At 40.1% G+C, this 22,752-nt stretch overlaps 2 protein-coding genes across 4 annotated transcripts in view; one reads left to right on the forward strand and one right to left on the reverse strand.

Moving 5' to 3' along the window:
* RCN2 (reticulocalbin 2) overlaps window positions 1-22,752 on the reverse strand; it is a 1,080,843-nt gene that overhangs the window by 893,605 nt on the left and 164,486 nt on the right. The gene's annotated exons all lie outside the window — the stretch shown is intronic.
* Window positions 1-22,752, forward strand: part of PEAK1 (pseudopodium enriched atypical kinase 1) — a 72,201-nt gene that overhangs the window by 4,351 nt on the left and 45,098 nt on the right. Inside the window, exon 1 of one of the 3 annotated variants that reach the window (XM_083757278.1) lies at window positions 15,666-15,752. The exons of the other annotated variants lie outside the window; for them this stretch is intronic. The gene's annotated coding sequence lies outside the window, so the exon portion shown is untranslated. Of the gene's footprint in view, window positions 1-15,665; window positions 15,753-22,752 lie in introns of those variants that run through there. 3 annotated transcript variants of the gene reach the window in all.

Below are 22,752 nucleotides of genomic sequence, written 5' to 3' on the forward strand. Positions count from 1 at the left end.
AGCAGATTGAAACTGCCTCCCATGCCTTGCGTAATGCTCCAGAGGGTGGCTTCCGGTAGCTATCGCTTGTGTGGTGAGAGGCTATCTTTGGGGCTAGCCGCAGCTGGCGGCTCCAGGGAGGCCATTGGAGCCCCGGGGCTCTACGTTTCTGTGCACGCTGCCATGCCATGTGGTGCCCCGACTGATGCACTCTGCCCGGGGCAGCGCCGCCTACCCAGCCTCGCCTGGAAGCGGCAGAAGCTGCGCACAGTTATGCTGATCATCTGCATGGCCAACAACTGCCTTCTTCCCACCTTCTTTCCTCCTTTATCAGGATATCACAAGGTTTAAAAAGGTAAAGGTAAAGGTACCCCTGCCCGTACGGGCCAGTCTTGCCAGACTCTAGGGTTGTACGCTCATCTCACTCTAGAGGCCGGGAGCCAGCGCTGTCCACAGACACTTCTGGGTCACATGGCCAGCGTGACAAGCTGCATCTGGCGAGCCAGCGCAGCACATGGAACGCCGTTTACCTTCCCGCTGGTAAGCGGTCCCTATTTATCTACTTGCACCCGGGGGTGTTTTCGAACTGCTAGGTTGGCAGGCGCTGGGACCGAACGACGGGAGCGCACCCCGCCGCGGGGATTCAAACCGCCGACCATGCGATCGGCAAGTCCTAGGCACTGAGGTTTTACTCACAGTGCCACCCGCATCCCATATCACAAGGTTTAGCTGGCTATATATTAACAATGTTGGAAAGCAGATATCAGCCATCCCTAGTCAAGAGTCGCCCAACATACTGAATCCACCCCAATCTAGAGGATTTATTGCAGTCCCCTCCATCTTTTGTAACATATTGCTTTTATAGTTGCAGTGTCCACTCTTAGTATCATACAAGTAATTTGGAATAATGATGTAAAAGTTAAACCTCACATATATCCTTTGTTTTTACTCTGTTGTAAACATCTCATGTAGCTTCTCTCTTTTTTACAGTGGTACTTCGGGTTAAGAACTTAATTTGTTCTGGAGGTCCGTTCTTAACCTGGAAGTTGTTCTTAACCTGAGATACCACTTTAGCTAATGGGGCCTGCCGCTCCGCTGCTGCCACACAATTTCTATTCTCAACCTGAAGCAAAGTTCTTAACCCGAGGTACTATTTCTGGGTTAGCAGAGTCTGTAACCTGAAGCATCTGTAACCCGAGATACCATTGTATTTTGTTTATAGCTGGCTGATGTGTTGTTGTCTGAAACTAAGAGCGATAGGAGGAGGTAATAATGATAACTTAAAAGCTTTCACGATTGCAAAATGAAAAGGAATTGTCTACATCATGGGTAGGCAAACTAAGGCCCAGGGGACGGATCTGGCCCAATCACCTTCTAAATCCGGCCTGCGGATGGTCCAGAAATCAGTGTGTTTTTACATGTGTAGAATGTGTCATTTTATTTAAAATGCATCTCTGGGTTATTTGTGGGGCATAGGAATTTGTTCATTTTCCCCAAAATATATAGTCCGCCCCCCCCCAAAGGTCTGAGGGACAGTGGACCGGCCACCTGCTGAAAAAGTTTGCTGACCCCTGGTCTACATTATTTAACTATAACTACCAATGAAATGGAAAACATAGTTGTGTAGAATATGATAGAGGAACAGCTAGCTGTGGTTTCTTTATTGGGTTTTGTATCAGTTATAACAAACATGGAGGGAAATGTTCACCAATGTCAATTTGTGCAAAACACTGTTGCCTTAGTGCTGATTATGCAGGTCAACACTACAGTAACCTAATCCAGTGAAATTAGCAAAGAAATGACAGACTTCCTTAAAACCAGATTTTAACAAAAATGTGGGTGGAAAATCTTTCATAACAAAGAATGGTTTGGCATTCAGGATGAAGTAAGTTGTTGCTAATTAAAAGGTTAGTACATATTCTTATAGATGGTAAATCACAGTGTACATTGAAAAGTCATACATCGCATCAGTGACACAGTAGTGTCTATGCAATATTAAGGCACTAATGGGAATAAATAGTCATTTTCTTTTTGCTTAATACATATTCAGCAATATCTTACATGCTAAGAAAATATTTTTAAAGGATATGATTGTATGTGTTTTGTAAGGTATTATCCGCCACTCTTAGATACATTAGGGAAATGGAATCTTTATATACAGAGATGGGAAACATCATCTGATCCTGCCACAGTGACCCATACCTTAGTTACCTGGTATTTGGACGGCTTAGTGTACTCTATGTGAAAAGTTCAGAGACTTCAGCTGGCTTACAGAGCTGCAGCCACTGTTGACCAGGGCTGATTCTATGGAGTAGGGTCTCTTGCTACAGCAGCTCCACTGGTCTGTTTCCAGGCACAATTCAAACTGCTGATTATGACCTATACAGCTTAGGCCCAGGGTATCTGAAGGACTCTGTGCATCCCTATGAATTCGCCCAGGCTCTGAGATCTTTGGGGAACCACCTCTCAGTCCTGCCATTTTCACAGGCACGCTTGGTTTAGATGTGGGGAGTGCATTCTTGGTGGCTGCTCGCAAACACTGGAACTCCCTTCCTAAAGTAGCTAGATTGACTCCCTCCTTGAAGTGAGCTTTCCTATCAGCAAGCCTTTAATGTAAAATGCAAGTAAAATCCTACCTTCAAAACCATCAGAACAGATTGCAGGAAACATAAAGCATTACATTTTCTGTACTTCATCTACATGTGTAGCTTTACAAATAATAAATACTATTTGTGCCTGTTTTTATGGTGTGATGGCCAGAATTTTATAAATACTGTGTCTGTGTATCTTTTAAGCTTTGAGTGTTTTTCCTACTATGAGGACTTAAGGTGCACCACCATATGGAATGTTGTTCTCTAGCATTTAAAGTACCTGTTCTTACCCTTAGATACTGTTGGTTACAGTTGCCATGCAAAATGTTCTGCAACAGCTTAAGTGGTTTAAGGTGAAAATGCCAAACAATTAGATGCAGACTCTCCACCCTTAAATGATCTTTAGTTAAGGTAAGTTTGTACTGCATCCATGTCAGTGTGGTTGGGTTTGTTCTGTTTTATATAACACCAGACATAATTTGATCATTTCTCTGGTGCTGTTTTCATCAAAGACATGGATGCTTAGTTATCTTTCTTATTAGTGTTGGTATTTGCATGGCAGTGAATCAAATAATATATTGCAAAATGCAGTTGATGGTGTAATTGTGAAACAGCAAGATTTATGTATTTATTCCCTCTTAATTTTGCAATATGGTAGTGCTGCATTTTTCTTTGTATTTTATAAGATGGCTTTTGCTGGCTTTCGTTGATTAAAATGATGCAAATGTCATTACAGAATAACAGGTATGACGAGAATTGATTCTAATTAGACTAACTAGGGAAACACTGTAGTGAAGTGTGTTTCTGCAGATAAACAGAAAAAGATCTATAGTCAGAATATCCTGTATTTTATGTGCTGGTTGTACATTGAAACAGTGTAGGTCTGTTGCTGAATAACTACCATCACATCTCTTTCTCAGATACTTTAGCCAGTATAGAAATGTACAGCCATGATAAAGCATTGAGATGTTAATATTACAACAATAAATAAATAAAAGAAAAATGCAATGTAGCTTCATTTTAAAATAAGGGAACAATGTGTTAAATTGAAAATCAGAAAACTAATTTCAATGCTATCTTTCTCTGCGTTAAATTCTGCAGTGGGCGTCTTAACAGATATCATGTCTACGTGTAAAGTATATGATACATAGATACATACTAAGGCATTCAACAAAAATATGTTGAGTACTACAAGAAGTACATATAATTCATGTTATGAAGTTATATTCTTCCCACTATGGGATAGTTGAATTGGGGTATTATAATTTCACCAATATGTCACTGGTATGTTGCAATTTGCCTTTTTATTTAGATTAAATTGCTAGCACAAAGGGGGGGGAACTATTAAAAAATAAGACAGTGGAGCTGATGGTAGGGGAGCAGAGGCAGCACAAAATCGAATGGCTGAGTCATGGATGAATGATTTATTGTGCTACTGTAATGATTAGAAATAAGTATTGACAGATAAGCAGCAGCCTGCACTTCTCAAAGTTACATAACAGTTGTATTTTTAGGCATTCAAATTAGAAATAGTGTACATGATAAAGTTCTATGTGATGTGATTAAATGCAACTTTTTCATGGTGGTAGGGTAATAGCATTATTTTTAATGAAAGCTAATATCAAATTTTTCAATGTCAGTATCTTAAAACAAGGTCCAAAACTTCAGTTGGGATTCCCCTTGGTTAGACTTGCATTGAAGGGAGCTGGACAAGATAAAATTTGGTAGAGCCTTCCAACTCTACAATTCTATTTTTCTATGACTGATCAAAATGTCTCCAAATAGTGGCAAGCTTTCAAGTTCTTCAGAACATTACATTAGGGCTGGGCGATATATAGTCCAAAACTACTTTGAAGTTCATTTTGTGATATCAGTTTCATATTTTTTTTTACCTGGCAATATATTGCAAATCATGGTTGGGTGTGCACACTATGCAAAAAGCACAACGTGGGAAAAACTGTGAAGCCAGCCAATGCCTCTATATAGCTCCATCCTTATTCCAGCCATTGTGATATATCAGTATATTGTTCAACTGATCAAACCCCTACTGGCAAATCTGCTGGGAAAATCTGAAGCCTCCCATATTAAATATCTTTTGGATGACAAGGTCTAGTGATATTACCCTGGCCGTGGCAAAGTTTCTTTCGGAAGTCAAAAGAAACAAACATCATCAAGCTTGAGACAAAACAAAATGACCACCTCGGTTTCTCTCTCTGTATTAACTGTATTTTGTTCTGAAATTGTTCTATGTGTCTTTGGACTGCAATAAAGAGTTTTTTAAAAAAATATTGTGATGTTTAGCTGATGATGGTCTGGCCCACCACAAGATCTGAGGGGCTGTGAACCGGTCCTCTCCTAAAAAAGTTTGCTGACCCCTGGACTAGAGGACCCTCAGGGTCGCTTACAACTCTACAATTCTATTATTCTACGCTGCACAACATAGTAAGAGCCTGCTGGATCAGGCCAATCACCCATCTAGTGAAGCATCCTCAATGGGAACCTCACAAGCAGGATTCAAGCACTCTCCCCTCCAGTGGTTTCCACTCTGAGTTTGTGTATACAGTGGTACCTCAGGTTACGAACACCTCGGGTTACAGAATCCGCTAACCCAGAAGTAGTACCTTGGGTTAAGAACTTTGCCCCAGGATGAGAACAGAAATCGCGTGGTGGCAGCATTGGGAGACCCCATTAGCTAAAGTTGGTACCTCAGGTTAAGAACGGTTTCAGGTTAAGAATGGACCTCCAAGTTCAAGTTTTATTGTGGCCAAAGCCAGTGACACTAAACACCACAAGATCAAACAAAATGACCTCCGTAATGAATTAAGTTCGTAACCAGAGGTGCCACTGTAAATACAAGGCTGTTTTCCTATTTTCATGTTAACAGTATAAAACTGTCTTGTCATGGCTTAGCATTGCCTGTGAACGTATCCCTTTATGTTGCTAGTCCTACACTCTGTCCTTTATTGCCTTTAGAGAATAATTTGGTCTTTGACTGGCCTGGGATATCACTGATGCATGTACGCATGCTGTGTTCTTGGAAGTAAAGAACCTACATTTGCAATACCTGAAATACTGGCTTCTGCTTGTCTACAGGCATGTAAACTCTTGTACTGAGGTACCCAAATTTGTACTGAGGTACCCAAATTTGATCATCCTTCCCCACCCCTTTTTTTCTTTTTCAAAATCAATCAATATTGCATAATGCTCTGTCTCTCCAGCCTATAAAAGAGGCCTTAAGTATCTATTTATACGTTCAGATCAGTGATTGCGCACAGTGTCAGGACCAATGAACTGTGAAATCAATTATTAAATCTTATTGACACTGCCTGGAAGCTGTTTTGTTGAGAGCATTAGAAATATTAAGTAAATAAAACTTCAGTCATGCATTTAATATGAAGGTTAATATTTGTCAATGGGGCATTTGACAAGGTGCCCCATGATATTCTTGTAAAGAAGCTGGTAAAATGCGGTCTTGACTATCCTACCACTCAGTGGATTTGTAACTGGCTGATTGATCGAACCCAAAGGGTGCTCATCAATGGTTCCTCTTCATCCTGGAGAGGAGTGACTAGTGGGTGCCACAGGGTTCTGTCTTAGGCCCGGTCTTATTCAACATCTTTATCAACGACTTGGATGATGGACTCAAGGGCATCCTGATCAAATTTGCAGATGACACCAAACTGGGAGGGGTGGCTAACACCCCAGAGGACAGGATCACACTTCAAAACGACCTTGACAGATTAGAGAACTGTACCAAAACAAACAAGATGAATTTTAACAGGGAGAAATGTAAAGTATTGCACTTGGGCAAAAAAAAATGAGAGGCACAAATACAAGATGGGTGACACCTGGCTTGAGAGCAGTACATGTGAAAAGGATCTAGGAGTCTTGGTTGACCACAAACTTGACATGAGCCAACAGTGTGACGCGGCAGCTAAAATAGCCAATGCAATTCTGGGCTGCATCAATAGGAGTATAGCATCTAGATCAAGGGAAGTAATAGTGCCACTGTATTCTGCTCTGGTCAGACCTCACCTGGAGTACTGTGTCCAGTTCTGGGCACCACGGTTCAAGAAGGACACTGACAAACTGGAACGTGTCCAGAGGAGGGCAACCAAAATGGTCAGAGGCCTGGAAACGATGCCTTATGAGGAACGGCTAAGGGAGCTGGGCATGTTTAGCCTGGAGAAGAGGAGGTTAAGGGGTGATATGATAGTCATGTTCAAATATATCAAAGGATGTCACATAGAGGAGGGAGAAAGGTTGTTTTCTGCTGCTCCAGAGAAGCGGACACGGAGCAATGGATCCAAACTACAAGAAAGAAGATTCCACCTAAACATTAGGAAGAACTTCCTGACAGTAAGAGCTGTTCGACAGTGGAATTTGCTGCCAAGGAGTGTGGTGGAGTCTCCTTCTTTGGAGGTCTTTAAGCAGAGGCTTGACAACCATATGTCAGGAGTGCCCTGATGGTGTTTCCTGCTTGGCAGGGGGTTGGACTCGATGGCCCTTGTGGTCTCTTCCAACTCTATGATTCTAATAAACTACCATTGAAGGAGTGGCAATACGGTAGAACCTCTACTTACGTCCCGTTCTACTTAGGCTCGTTCCAGTTGCGTCCAGATTTGCCACGATACGCACAGAAGCGGCTGCCACGGTCTGCACATGCGCAGAAGCGGGCTGCCTCCGAATGCGCCTGTGCACAACAGCGCTTCTACCAGCGACTTGTTCCACTGTGTATTGTTTTAGAATACTTGTGCTGAGGCATCATTCGCTTTCTTCTATCATTCATTTCTAATGAAGTGGACTGTGGTACACAAAAGCTTATGCCATAATAAATTTGTTAGTATTTCAGGTGCCACTAGACTCTGTTTTTGATGCAACAGATTAATATGGTTACGCCTGTGTAATTTTTATCTCATTTAAACCTCTACTGCCTTATGGAATACCTTTGGGAGAAGAAAATGATAAAGAGTAAACCCTGAACAAATCCAGAGTGGAGTTCCTAAGGCAGTTGGATAGCACCATGTATGCTTCCTTCCTGCAACTCCTGCAGCCAAGCTGGTGCCCAACATCTTGCTCTGCTTCCTTTTGGACCCCATTAGTGAGGCTGAGAGGGGAGTTTTGTCGTCTGGGCAGCCCAGGACCTCCAGACACACTGCCCAGGTTTGCATCCTGGAGAGGTTACCTTGGTGCTGCTAATGCAACAATTTGATTTCTCTCCTGGACACTCACTCCACAGTCTCTCAAGACAGATGGATGCCAACCAACCAAAGCCCTCATTTTGCAAAAAATGGTTTCTTTTGTGTACTAAACATTTGTGTGTTGTTGGCGTCCGTCTGTCTCTCACTACTTCACCATTGAATTGTATAGCAAAGGCAGTGGTGAGCCTCCATTAAAGGATGCAAATATAAATCACCCAAATAGAATGTGATCTGCAAAGCTTTATATAGTATCATTTAAGATTAAGGATTTGTCTTGAAGATTTCAGCTGAGGAAATGACACTTATATAAGAATCTGATCCACTGAAAGGAAAAACTATTAATTTGTTCATGGTTTGTAGGATTTGGTGATTTGAGTTCTGCACTCTGACGTGAGATTAAATGGTTATAAAAGCTTGAGCAGAACATGATTTCTGTGTCATTGCAGATAGTAAGGATAGATGTGTCATATAGTTTAGAGAGCTAATCCCACACAATTTAAATTATTTAAATGTTTCATGGTTTTTCATAGGTGCACCTCAATATTATTTTTTTCCATCTTAGTCTTGATGGCAAACAATTCACTGTAATTTTTGTACTTGGCTTCCCAAGAACACATATGGGAGAATGAATACCAAAACATTATTTTTTTGTGGAAACATGCATGCAAAATTCCTTTTATTATAATATTCTGGTCATCTATATCTGCTGCACCATTCCACAGTCATGCTGTTGTTCCTCCACTATCGACCATCTTATGATCAGGCAACTGTTCTGTCCTGTCTCATATGCATATTGTTGCTAATTGTGTGTGCCATTGTTTTCTGGAAGTGTGGGTATGTGTTGAAAAAGTAATTTGTGCTCAGTGTACAATAAGCACTTCCTTCCTCAGTTATTTGAATTATTGACATCTTATGCAGCAGCCTTCAGGATTCCAGAAGGGTGTATGAGTGAACAGCTTGTGTTCATGTCTTTGAACCAATATTCTACACAAGACAGATGCAAGAGAGCCACTCCCCTCTGCTGCATTTTCCTTTCAGAGCTTTACAAGCACCTCGCCAAAGCATTTTACCACTGCACTTGAGAGCCCCCCTTCCACTACTTAAAAATTTATCCAGAATAGTTGGGAATGCAAAAATAGTTAAGCACACTTACTTGGTAATGTGATTCCAGTAACAAACTTTCCAAGTCCCTGAATTACTCAGGCTTTCTTATACAACTGTGAAAAATTGTTTGCGTGCTCAAAGGTGTTGTAGCTAGCCTTACTTTGTGTGCAAACAGGAAGATAAAGTGAAGGAAATCTCTTACCTATATTCAGTGCTGGTCTGTGAGTAAACGCTCATTCCTCTGAGGCAGAGCAATAGGCTATTTTTCAGAAGTCCTTTCTGTGTTCTGCTTGAGGCCCAAGTACATCACTAATGTAAGATGCTTCGTAGATGCTGGAAGGTGTACAGGGCAAACAGCGTATGTTTTTATTATAATTATGGGACTAATAGAAATATAGATTTGGCCTACTAGAATATTCCATAGCTGCGTTACAGGTCCAGCCTATGGGAGACACTTGTGGTCAAAGTAGATGTGACAGTGGTTGGCACACATTTCTTTTTGCGTTTCTGTTTCATTCACAAATAAAGTGGCAGATCTTACTTGAACAGAAAAAAATAGCATGTGCAAGAAGGAGGATTTTTCCCGTCAGTCATTTGCTCAAACATGAATTCTTTATTCCCTAAGTGGTGGGAGCAAAGAGATGATGTGTAGAAGGAGGGAAAGTTCAGTGTCTCTCTCCCTATTGCTTATTTTATTAACCACCAGAAACTTTATATGTTTATGGAGAGAATACATGAATGACAACTGTGCCATATCAGGTTTAGTCTTAAGCAATTAGTAAAATATGAGTTAGAACTCTACTTGGATACTAAAGCTTCTACAAAACATGGAGTTCATTCCAGTTTCCTTGACTCATAAAATAATGCTTTGTGCTCACTGTTGTGCTTTGCCATTACATTTTGTTGTGTTAAAAAAAGTTTTAAGCATGGTTTTATTATTCAAATATTCCAAGTCAGGAAGCACAAGACAGTTCAGATATGACTTTATTCTTGTGAATATTTTCTTTTTCATAATCGGCTTTTAAAATTATTTATTGTGCTCCTAGCTGACAACCAGTGCTTTCGTTTGTTAATGTTTTATTTCATTTCATCAATGTGAATTGTAGGGCTAATTTAGAAGTACTTTATAATTCCACAGATATAATAGAAAATACGTTCTTTAAAAGCGTTCTAAATGCATTTCTTAGAGCAACATATCAAATTTAATGTCCAAGCACACCTTCTGTTATGGTAAATATGTTATGGTAAACATAGTTTACTTCTTTAATTCATCCATAAACCCTGGCATTTGAGGCAACTTTTACTCCACATACTTGGCAGTTGGCCCAGAGGCTGCTTAAGCCGTGTTCAATGCTGTTATTGCAGAATAGTATAAATAGCTTAACTTAATCCCCTTATATGTTCACAGTCATCTCCAGTCTTAAGATTCTGGTTTGCAAGGGATCAGGGAATTTTCAAAAGTTGCAGGTGTCTGTATAGATGGACTTAATACATGAATATCTTCCTGTTTGTTTGTTTGTTTGTTTGTCTGTCTGTCTGTCTATCATTCCAGTCACTCATTGGGCTATAGATCTAAAACTAAATGTAAATTGGTGAGTTGTTTCTTACTACTTTAAGCATGTTGTCTTTTGTATTTTGGATTCTGTTTCTAAAGACTGAGCACTTATATAGAAATTTCTGTGGCAGATTTAATCCCTTGTTACTGCACTTCAATGAACTACTGGTTGCTTACTACTATAAACACAATTGAACAGGCGGGGGACACCAACAAAATTCAAAAAAATGAAAGACAAATTGAGTCATAATAATATAAAGCAAATATGGAAATGTCTTTGGAAATGAGTTTCAAAATCCTGTATTTACTAATTTGCATGAAAATCATGCCATGGTTTTATATAATTGGCATCCAATACCTCAACTGTTATGGAAGTATAATAGGAACCTGACCAGCAGCTGGAGATGTCATTCTCTAAATGATTTTTTGGAAATAATTGTTTATAATAAGACAAATAATGATTCCATAATCCTGACAATTTTATTATTAGATTTTATAAATGATATTGCTCCTATTAAACATCATATACTGGTAATTGTAGCTATCTTCTGCTAGGAAAGAAGTTGATCACAAACAGTGTTAGAAATTGAGATATGAAAGCTAGGAGCTAGGTTATGGGTGTAACAACAGACTGTCTAGGCACGTTTTTTTTAATAACAAGAATACAAAGCTGAAAATGAATGAACTGCAGCTAAAATATTGTTCATTTTTCACATGGTCTAGTCCAGGGGTCGGCAACCTTTTTCAGCCATGGGTCGGTCCACCGTCCCTCAGACCATGTGGTGGGCTGGACTGTATTTTTTTTGGGGGGGGGGAATGAACAAATTCCTATGCCCCACAAATAACCCAGAGATTCATTTTAAATAAAAGCACCCATTCTACTCATGTAAAAACACACTGATTCCCGGACCATCCGCAGGCCGGGATGAGAAGGCGATTGGGCCACATCCATCCCCCTGGCCTTGGGTTGCCTATGCCTGCTCTAGTCCTTCCCCTGCCCACCCCCTAATATTCTAAGAAGGTCTCTTCTCCAGTCTTCAGAGAATAGCTGGAAGTGGGGAGGCAGGAAATGTTCCTCCTATTGTTCCACTCTGCAGTTTGAATCTGAAATCTTAGGTGTAGTACCCAGAGCTCAGAAACTGCTCGCACTAATGAAATTTCCTGATGTAAAATGTGTGGAGAACAATGGGAGTTTCGAATACTGATCACAAATGGGAAAAAATGTTAATGGTCCAGTGATCATTGACTGGATGATTAGGACATTGGGTATATAACACATTTGATAAGGAATCAAAAATATGCAAATATTTACGAAAATTTATATAAGGTTATGTAAAGTATAAATTGATCATACATATAACCTTGTTTGATTCATTTTGATTTTTGTTGTGTTTTAATTAACTAAAGCATAAGGTGTAATTTATGGAATAATAGAGTGTTGGAAGGGACCTCAAGGGTCATCTAGTCCAACTCCCTGCAATGCAGGAATCTCAACTAAAGCATTCATGACATATGGCCATCCAACCTCTGCTTAAAATCCTCCAAAGAAGGAGAGTCCACAATCTCCCGAAGGAGTCTGTTCCACTGTTGAACAGCTCTTACTGTCAGAAATATTTTCCTAATGTTTAGTTGGAATCCTCATTTTTGTAACTTGAAGCCGTTGGTTTGTGTCCTACCCTCCAGCGCAGGAGAAAACCACCTTGCTCCATTTTCCATGCGACAGCCCTTCAGATATTTGAAGATGACTATGAGATCTCCTCTCAGTTTTCTCTTTTCCAGGCTAAACATACCCAACTACTTCAACCATGCCTCATAAGGCTTGTTTTCCAGACCCTTGATCATCTTGGTTTCCCTCCTTTGCATACATTCCAGCTTGTCAACATCCTTCTTAAATGGTGATGCCCAAAACTGGACACAGTATTCCAGGTGTGACAGAATAGAGTGGTACTATTATTACTTCCCATGATCTGGACAGTATACATCTGTAGTTGCAACCTAGAAGAATGTTAGCTTTTTTTTGCTATTGCATCATATTGTTGACTCATATTAAGCTTGTGGTCCACTAAGACCCATAGATCCTTTTCACATGTACTGCTGGCAAGACAGGTGTCCCCCCCCCCCTCTTATATTTGTGTATCTGGTTCTTCCTGCCTAATTGCAGTACCTTACATTTGTCCTATCTGAAATTAATTTTGTTCGTTTGGGTCCAGTTCCCCAATCTGTTAAGGTCATTTTGAATCCTAATTCTGTCTTCTGCAGCATTAGCTACCCCTCCCAGATTGGTGTCACCTGCATATTAGATGAGCATCCCCTCAATTCCTTCATCCAAGTTGTTTATAAGGACATTCAACAACAGCGGACCCAGGACAGAACCCTGCGGCACCCCACTTGTCACTTTTTTCCAGGATGATGAAGAATCAGTCAACCAGCTACAAAGCCACCTAACAGTTAACCTAGTTCAGCCTAGATTTCACCAGCTTTCTCCTAATAATATCATGAGAGACTTAAGCTTTACTGAAATCTAGATACAGCAACATAAAGAGGATTAACATATTGTTTAGCATTCATGTTTTCTGTGTACACACAGGTGTAGTCAACCTGGTCCCTACCACCCACCAGTGGGCTTTTCAGGATTCTAGGTGGGCGGTAGGGGGTTCTACGGCACAAGCTGAATCCTCCTTCCATTGAGCACTGGTGGGCGGTAAGGAAATTGTACCATCAAGAAAGATACCTTAGTGAGCGGTAGGTATAAAAAGGTTGGCTAACCCTGGTGTACAGTATATCAATTCTCTCTGACTGCAGTACCATTTTTCTCATGCAAAATATATGCATTAACCCATTGGTTACTAATTTTGAATAGCTCATCATTGATCAAGCACAGAGATATTCTGAGGTGAATGTCCCCACCCCCAAATAGCAGAAGCAGCAAAAAGAGGATTTTTTAATTCATACAATTTCAAAATGTTGCAAGTTTTCCCTTTTGCTTAATCATAAGTGCTGATATTAGTTAGAGATGAGGTGTTACTTGCCTGTTGATGAAAATCATCATCCTCTATTTACAGGTTAGTAGCATGAGGCCCTAGGAATGGATCCAGTCTCCTGTGAAATCCAGCAGCCCTCTCCATTTGTAGACAAAAGACATGTCTAGAAGGAGGTTGATATGCAGACAGTCTATGTACTTGGAGGAGCCTTGAGGCTTTCCAGAAAAAATTGCTGACAAGGCTGCCATGCTTTGCTGTGGTGTAATGTACTGTGTAAGCCACTTCACCACTTGAAGCGGGGAAGCATTAGGCAGTTGTCAGGATTCTATTAAACTTTTTTTTAAAAGTCAGTAGGAAAATCATTAAGTTCCTAAGGCAGTTCAGTCAGTTCACTGACAAACACTCCAGCGGGTAGGTGGAGCTGAGCTCCTGGCTGGGCTCTGTGTTATCTCATTTGACTCAACAGCAGGACCAGAACGCTTAGACTCTCTGAAAATGTTCTAGGTTGTTGTTTTGTTCCAATATTCTTTTCCTCTTCATCTATAACAGTGATGTTATGAAATGAAATGAATGAAATGTTTTTGGTACAGAAGCTAAGGTTAAGAAATTGTAAGTCATTTCTCAACTTTTTATTTCCCTATTAGATTGATTTCAATATTGATTTAAATAACGTTGCTGTTCATGCATTCAAAAACAAAACTGTAGAATAAAAGTTGGAAGTTACCCCCTGTAAGTCCCTGTGGAACTCAGATGTCATCATGATCTTAATCAGTACTGATTTGGGGAAAGTGCTGTACTGTACTTCCTGTTGGTTCATTAGCTGAATCACTGTTAGATACGTGTTTCAGTTTGAAAGGCAGCGTATGGCTTGGCTTGAGTGCCAGTTTCATTTTACAAACATGGTGCTCTATAAGGACTATGCCAAGTACAGTGGTACCTTGGGTTAAGAACTTAATTTGTTCTGGAGGTCCATTCTTAACCTGAAACTGTTCTTAACCTGAGGTACCACTTTAGCTAATGGGGCCTCCTGCTGCGCTGCCACTGCACAATTTCTGTTCTCATCCTGAAGCAAGGTTCTTAAGCTGAGGTACTATTTCTGGGTTAGCTGAGTCTGTAACCTGAAGCGCCTGTAACCCGAGGTACCACTGTATTCTTATTTGGTGGTGTTATTTTTTGTTTATGTATACATACTTGTTTATTGTTTCTTCCGGTTGTTTCAATTTACATGTTTGGGTTTCTTATGTTGAGTTGAGTAATTTCAACTTATTTTGGTTTGTAATTGTTTATACTTGTGATATAAAATAATGTGCAAATTGTATTTTAAAATTACTTCATTATTTGGACATTTAGATCCCAGTTTGTTGCTAATCGCCATCATGATCTTAGACCATTCTGGGAAGTCATTTCTGAAATAGTATCTGCTACAGCTTCCTCAGTGAGTCAGTAAGGATATTTACAAAGCATAATGCACACCCTTACGTTCATGATCTTCCACTTGTCAATAACTAGGGCCCACTTCCACTTGGGTGCCTACCTGCACCATGGGATTCACTCCCAAGAGCCCATGCAGTCACATGGCAGACCTCATTATCTAAACGTATGGGGTCAGTGTACTAGATTATTTTATACCCATTCCCCCACCCAAAAAGCCAACTGTGAGTACCTTCATTACCATAGGTACATTATTAATGTGCATTTTTCAGTAAATATGTGTCCTTTCTTCATGAATGAATGTCTTCAAACGATACAGCTTTTTTTAAAAAAAAATCATAGTCATAATGATTGAAAGGGTGTGGAAGCGTTACAATGCTTATCATAAATAATAGCCAGTGGGGCTTGTTGACACTTGTGCAAGCATGTTGTACAGAAAAATCACAACTGAACACATTTGCTAGAGGGAGATAAAAATATTTCCTGGAAAATATAATATCCCCATAATACAATCACAACCATGAGGAAATGCATGGATGGGGAATAGCATATGGAACAGATTGGCTCTTTGACGTGGTAGGAATGACGGTGTGGCAAATTCCTTAAATTAGGATATAAAGAATTTCTATATATTGTGATGGAAGCCTCCTTTTAACATCTCAGTTTAGGGGTGTGCGGCTTCCTGCACCATAACGGAGAAGTGTAATGGAGCCCCCATCTTGCCTCTGGCTTGCACGAGGTGGGGGCTCCATTACACTTGAGAGAGCTCTGATTCAGAATAGGTTGTCAGCAATATGCTGATGACAACTTTTCCTTTCTGCAGGTGTGACTGTGGGTGTGCTGGACTGTTGTCTTGCCTCAGTAATGGACTGGATGAAAGCCAACAAACTGAAGTTCTGTCCAGATAAGAGTAAGGTGCTGCTAGTGGGTGGTTCCCTAGATCAGATGGATGGGAGGTTGCCCTCCTTCTGAAGGAGTAGGTACATAGCTCCGGGATCTATTACTGTTGCTTGAGGCTCAGGTGGACTCGGTGGCCTGGAGTGCCTTCTATCACCTTCAGCTGATGGCCCAGCTGTGCTCTTAGCTGGACAGGGATAGCCTAATGTTTTCTATCCTCTGGTAACCTCTAGATTAGATCACTGCAATGCATTAGATGTGGGGCTGCCTCTGAAGACAGTTCTGAAATTAGCAGCCATATGAACTGACCCTGGGCAAAGTGACTTAACAAATTCAATTGATGATGATGATGATGATGATGATGATGGTTTATCAAAATCCTGTTGTAACTTTGGTGTGTGTGCTTTTTTGATCTTCTTGACCTAGTGCTAGATGCGTGTAGAGAGAGGACAGTGGGTAGCAAGCAGACACAATGCTGCTGCTGAAAGCTATGAGTTCACTTCACACAAGTCTGGGTATTGGGTGGTAACTGAAATGTCATTTGCCAATAATGCATTGTCTTCATTCATTGTGTAAAACCCTGCAAGGCAGGGACTTGAAGCCAGGCTAGCTCATTTCACAAAAAGTACAAGTTGGCTTAGAAAACTTTGCTTCTAGAGCACATAGGAACTTACTTCAAAGAAAAGAAAAGCTGAGAGTGAGCCCGGTACTGGCTTTGGGCTCCCTAAAACCCTACCCTTTCTATCCATTTATCAGTAGCCCTGGATTAAGATTTAAATAAAAGTAGTTGATTGTTCTGGCTTATGAAGTGCTAGATGTTTCTGTGTGGGAGGAATTCCTCTAGGGTTTGGGAAGGGTTGAGTAGTGCTCTCTGAACAGAACTATCTCAGCTGCATTGATGCATTGTATAATTTGGACAGGAAATAAAAAGGCTACTATTTAGATTATATTTTCCCTCTTCAACAACTGAAGGCTGTGGAATGGGAAAGAGTGTGTGTCCTTTGGATACATGTTTTTCAGTTGGTTTTCTGCTGGTGAACACAATTTTTCCACTTGACTCACTGGGTGAAATCTAAATGAACATTACAACATGTGTTTATAATCCCTTTTAAGCAAAGTATGTCCTGACCTGCTTAACAATGTTTGATTACATTATTTTACTCCTATATTGATGGATTTTAGCAAGGTTTAGTTTGCATTTCAGAAACATATTGAAGCTCAGACAACCTCCATTGGGAAGATACAGGTAATTCAGATGCAACATTCCTAGTCTCCCAATACATAGGATTGTAGTTCTTTCCTCAGCACCTTGCACTCAATTTGTTTAGTTGCTTAATCTTTAGTGCAGATCATTATTTATTACATCTGAATGGCAAACCATGGTTTACACCTCCTGTCAAATCAGAATTAAAAGAAGTGTGAGGAATATGAAACACTGACCCAGCACAGCCATTACTTAGTGTGAATTAGCCAACATATGGGGTTGCAGTTGCAGTTCTCATTGTTTAGCTTAGAACTGCATCCAAACACAGGTTTGTGGTTTGCCTGAAATGAGGCAACCCATGAACCCAGGTTTGGGCATAATGCTAAGCCAAGCCAGCAGCACCAGGCATAAAGCACTGTACTCCTGATTTTCTCTCCAGGAACCTGCACATCTGCTCATTGTGTTAAGGTTAGCCTTAGTGCTATATGAGAACTACGCCATTGTGTTAAATTGGATAATTTTGTTTCCAGATTTAAATAATAATAATAATAATAATACTGTAATCTGTTCCAATTTTGACTGTGAGAAAAGTGTGCGCTAATGAGTCCCCTTTATTCGTTTCTGTATTCAGAGGACATCTAGCATGGATATTAAAAAGATGTAATCTTTGTTATCCTAGGATTTTTTTTCTGAGGCGTCAAGGCTGCTTGTTCCTTTATCTAATCTACTTCTCTAGTGCACTGCCAATGTCCTTTATAAAGACAGAAGGTAATGTGCTGAGATGGAAATTGTGTATCTTTTGAGTGAATAATGTGGAAATGCTTCTCCCCTGATACATTTTCCTTGGTACTTTTAAAACCTATTGGGGATAATCTAAATGTCAACAAATATTTATTAAAAGATTTTTACAAAATCAAGTTTGCATGCTATTTTTTGATATCTAGTTGTTGATATCTAGTTGTAAAGGCTTACTCAGAAATTAAGTGCAACTTTTTGAGCATACTCTCTCTGTTACAAAAAACAACTTTATCAAGGGGGGGTGTTACTTGTTCAGAAAACATCTTGTTCAGAATAAATATTAAACATAGAAACATATTGTTGTTGTTGTTTAGTCGTGTCCGACTCTTCGTGACCCCCTGGACCAGAGCACGCCAGGCACTTCTGTCTTCCACTGCCTTCCGCAGTTTGGTCAAACTCATGCTGGTAGCTTTGAGAACACTGTCCAACCATCTCGTCCTCTGTCGTCCCCTTCTCCTTGTGCCCTCCATCTTTCCCAAAAAACAACTTTATCAAGGGGGGGTGTTACTTGTTCAGAAAACATCTTGTTCAGAATAAATATTAAACATAGAAACATATTGTAGACCAAAACAAAACAGAAAGATCACTTCTCTTAACAGTTTCTGAGCCATTTGACTCAAATGCTTTTTTGGTTTCATCAGTAACAATAAAAGCTGGGAACCTAAATGAGTTATCTTACCATTCTTGGCTTTCAGATATGCAGTTCCTGTTCTAAATGGTACAATGGTTCTAAATGGTGCAAACTAGAGTGGCACCACATAATTTTTTTGTGTAGCTTGGCCAGTTAAAGTTGTTGTGAAATCCCTGTTGATTGGCAATTTCATCATATGATAGCTTAAAATATAAAACAAAGGACAGAAAGGTTTCTGGGCATCTCAGTTAAAAATCTTGTTTTAATACCTTTTAAATGGGGGGATGAAGAAAAGTATTTTTCCTGAATTTTGATGGACTGTCCAATTAAATCTGCAGCAGAAATCCTGACAGAAGTGTGTGTTGAAAATTCCAAGGTTCATCTGGAAGACCTGCCTCAAGGATTCAGTTACTGGCATGTTTGTGGATTTGATCCCCCTGTGGGCCAAAAGTATGGGCCAGCTGCACATTCCTGAATTGCAGGAGGTTGGACTAGATGTTCTTTTGGGCCCCTTCCAACTCTACAATTCTATGATCTTATTGTCTTCCCTCCAGTGTCTTATATACAGTTTGACATTCATTATAATGTAATTCTAGTTAGTTCTTCTGAAAACAGCAACAGCACTATTTCTAGTGAGGCTAATGAAGAAAATCACTGATATTGTATTCAGGACTGACAAAGGCACAACCCTCATTCTCAGCCCTATAATGATCAATAAAACTAAGTATAAATGGAAGCAGTAAAAATTGTTTTAAGGAGAAAAATGATGTTTGCAGTTGCTATAGAAACTAGCCAGACACACATTCAAAGCAAAAATTCTAGCCTGCAATGCATGCTGTTTACTGACAATACCATAAATCAGAAGTTATATTGACTCATTTTTCCCAATTATGAAATGTTACATTGATTATTATATACAACATATTTCTTATGACACATTGGTGGCAATTGGGTTGTAGGAGTGAAACAATATGGTAGGTAAAAATAGAAATGAAAAGGGAGGAGGAATTCCAGTCATAAGGAAAAGTGACCAGAGTTGTGTAAGAGGAGACCAAAGTCAATAGCTAGTAGCTAAAAGAAGACCAAAGCTAATAGGATTGGAGATTCAAATGCCTCATAAGCACTGTAGTTTTACTAACAGCACCAAGCTATGCTGAAAAGTGTCTTACTCTGATTCAAATGGGTGCTGTTCGCTTCTAGGATAAATGTTGTGTAGCACCTGTCTTCTTCCTGTCCTTCTCCTTCGCAAATAAATACTGAATACTTAAACATTTCAGTTTTATCAATGCTTAACACCAAATATTCTTACCTTGGCTTAGATAGGCTGTCACAATTGCTAATGTGGATTCATGCCACAACAACTGTACTCAGAAATAGGGCTGGGTGATATATCGATAAATCGTCCAAAACTTTAACATCTTCCTATAATAATTAGTTTATTATTTCAGAAACTAAATGGTAATAATTGGACACTGAATGCTGGTGGTGTTTATGTAATAGTGGGGGAAAGTACAAGAGCCTTAGAATTTCAATAATAAAACAATTTAGTTGTGTGCATTTTCTAACAGTGTAAAATTTTGCTTCTACATTGGTACCTCTGGTTACGTACTTAATTCGTTCCGGAGGTCCGTTCTTAACCTGAAACTGTTCTTAACCTGAAGTACCACTTTAGCTAATGGGGCCTCCCACTGCTGCTGCACCGCCGCTGCATGATTTCTGTTCTCATCCTGAAGCAAAGTTCTTAACCCGAGGTACTATTTCTGGGTTAGCAGAGTCTATAACCTGAAGCATATGTAACCTGAAGCGTCTGTAACCCGAGGTACCACTGTACTTAGTTATGGCCAGGTATGGGGAAATTTAATGGATACTATTAATATTTACATTGTCCTGTTTTAGTCCAGTATTTGAGGGGGTTTTGTTGCATATTGGGATATTGTGTTCTACAAGACCCAGTGTGGTATAGCAGTTAGGGTGTCAAACTAGGACCTGGAACACGGGTTCAAGTCATCACTCAGCCATGAAGCTCACTGGGTGACCTTGGGTCAGTCATTCTCTCTCTTGGCCTAACCTACCTCACAGGGTTCTTGTGAGGATGAAATGGGGAGGAGGAGAATCATGGGGAACAAGGTGGGGTATAAATGCAATAAATAAATAAATAACCACGTGGTATTTACTATTTATATAACTTGTTAGCTTTGATCTATAAGAATAATAATGTTTTCCCCCTTTTGTGTTTTGTCCTTTATTTTTTCTCTCTCCCTTTCTCTTTCTTTTCTTCTTATTGTTTCTTTTCATTCCCCCCCCCCCCTCTTTTTTGTCTCTCTTCTTTGTTTTCCTATTTTTCCTTTTTCTTTGGAGTCCTATGTCTGGGGTCTTTATTAGGGTACAGGGAATGATGCTCATGGGGTGGTAGGTGGTTGATGGAGGACTCTGGATGGGAGAACAGGGAAGTGTTGGTATCCCAGGGTAAGAGGCTGGGAGGAGAAAGGAAAGATCCCAGGTGAATACTGGGAGGAGGTACTTAAGAGAGAACTGTGTATGCTACTTATTTATATTTTTTGTAGCTGTTATCTTAGTGTATTATGAAAAACTTCAATAAAAATCTTATTCGGTGTATAAAACCATGAGATCTGAACCTGCTGGTTTGGGCTTTAGGGCCTGTCAAGCAGTAAAGGCAAGTACATGGGAGGCAGGAACAACCCCCATGTTTCACTGTGGCACCCGAGTCTGTTCTGCCTCCATCAAAGACTCACACACACCCATTTATTTACACTCCCATTCTTGCAGCTTTCTCTCAGGCAATTCATTCATCTCTTTTTCATGATTTTAGTTTTGCCTTTTTTTCTCATTCCAATCACTCTTGAGTGTCAGTTGCTGTTCATTGGCTGTTCTGTTGCTCTCCTTCTCTCCCTCTCTCTCCCTCTGGTTCTGATTGCCATTTTGTGCTCTTCCCCGTTCTCCATCATCTCTGCCTCCCAATCACCATTTTGTGTTGTTCGCACTTCTTTTCTGGTCTGTTTTCTATATAAAGATAAAAAATAGTAAAAAATATTTCTCTCTGCTGTTTTCTTGTTTCCTCGCTTCCGCCCCTTTCTTCCGTTGTGTGTGACTGTGAGGCAGGGGCAGCGGGGTTAGCTTTGATCTATAAATAATAATAATATTACTATAAAACCATGAGTTCAGTCCATATGTTTCTAAAAGTAATTTTCATTTCTAAAGTAATTTTCATGATAGTGAGAAAAATTCAAAATGACTGAACTGCTCTTTTCACTGTAGTGAAAGTATTCCTGCATTAATGTTCAGGCTTAAATTTGCATAACCATAAGCTTTGAACTGAATGGAATTATTGAATGAATGTAATAGGAGTCTGTTTGCAAGCATTAAGACATCACCAGGATCCAAAGAGAGTTTCTACATTGGCAGCAGCTCTCTGCTGTAATAGTTTACTGTGCCATGCAACAAAAAGCTCTTGAAACCCAGGGAAACTTCAGGAATGACCTATTACTGTATATTGTAAGATTGATTTAGATTGTGAACTGACAGAACAGGCACCTCTGTAAACTATCCGCGCCTGTGCAAAAAGAAAAGAAAAATAACTTCTAGGACAGCCACCAATTGCCAAATTTGATTGCATTTGATAATAGAATCCTCAGGGCTTGTGCTAAAGGCAGGGATGCTTCAAGAAGTTGCTACACCAGGAGTCAGCAAAAGAGGGCTAGTTGACTGTCCCTCTGACCTTGTGGGGGGCCAGACTATATTTTGAAAAAAATATATGAAAGAATTCCTATGCCCCACAAATAACCCAGACAAATCCAACAAGAAAAGAATGTTCAAAACTCACATCGAACTGGGCACGTTTTGCAAAAGGGAATTTCATTAGCGTGAGCAGTTTATGAATTCTGGGTCCAGTATACTGCACCTAAGATTTTAGATTAAAATTGTCACTGATGGTGCTGAGGGTGTGGGAGGAGAAATTCCTCCCCATTCAACTTCTGGCTGCAGCAGCCGGAGAGGACATGCTGCGTGTAGCAGGACAGGTAGGGGCTGAGAGAAAGGAAAAGATTGGGACAGCAGGAAGGGCCTGGCCCAGGTGCTGCCCTCCCTGGACACCGCTGGGGCTTCAATTCTGCTCCATTCGCCCAAGAGTTCCCTCCCTCTGTTGCTCCGCCTTCATAGAAGTGCATTTGAAGTAGTACTCAGAATGGTATTTGAAGCAACCCTGAGAAGTAGTTCTTGATGTGAATTTCTGTGAAGTAAAGTTGTTAGTGTTTGAAGTAGCCCTGAGATTATGAAGTATTGGGAAATACTCTGGCTAACCTGCATTTACTTATCCCACCATTAAAAACAACATGAAATGAATTCATCCATAAGCATGAAGTG

Source organism: Podarcis gaigeae, assembly GCF_964106915.1.
Source record: "Podarcis gaigeae genome assembly, chromosome: 9".
NCBI lineage: Eukaryota > Metazoa > Chordata > Lepidosauria > Squamata > Lacertidae > Podarcis > Podarcis gaigeae.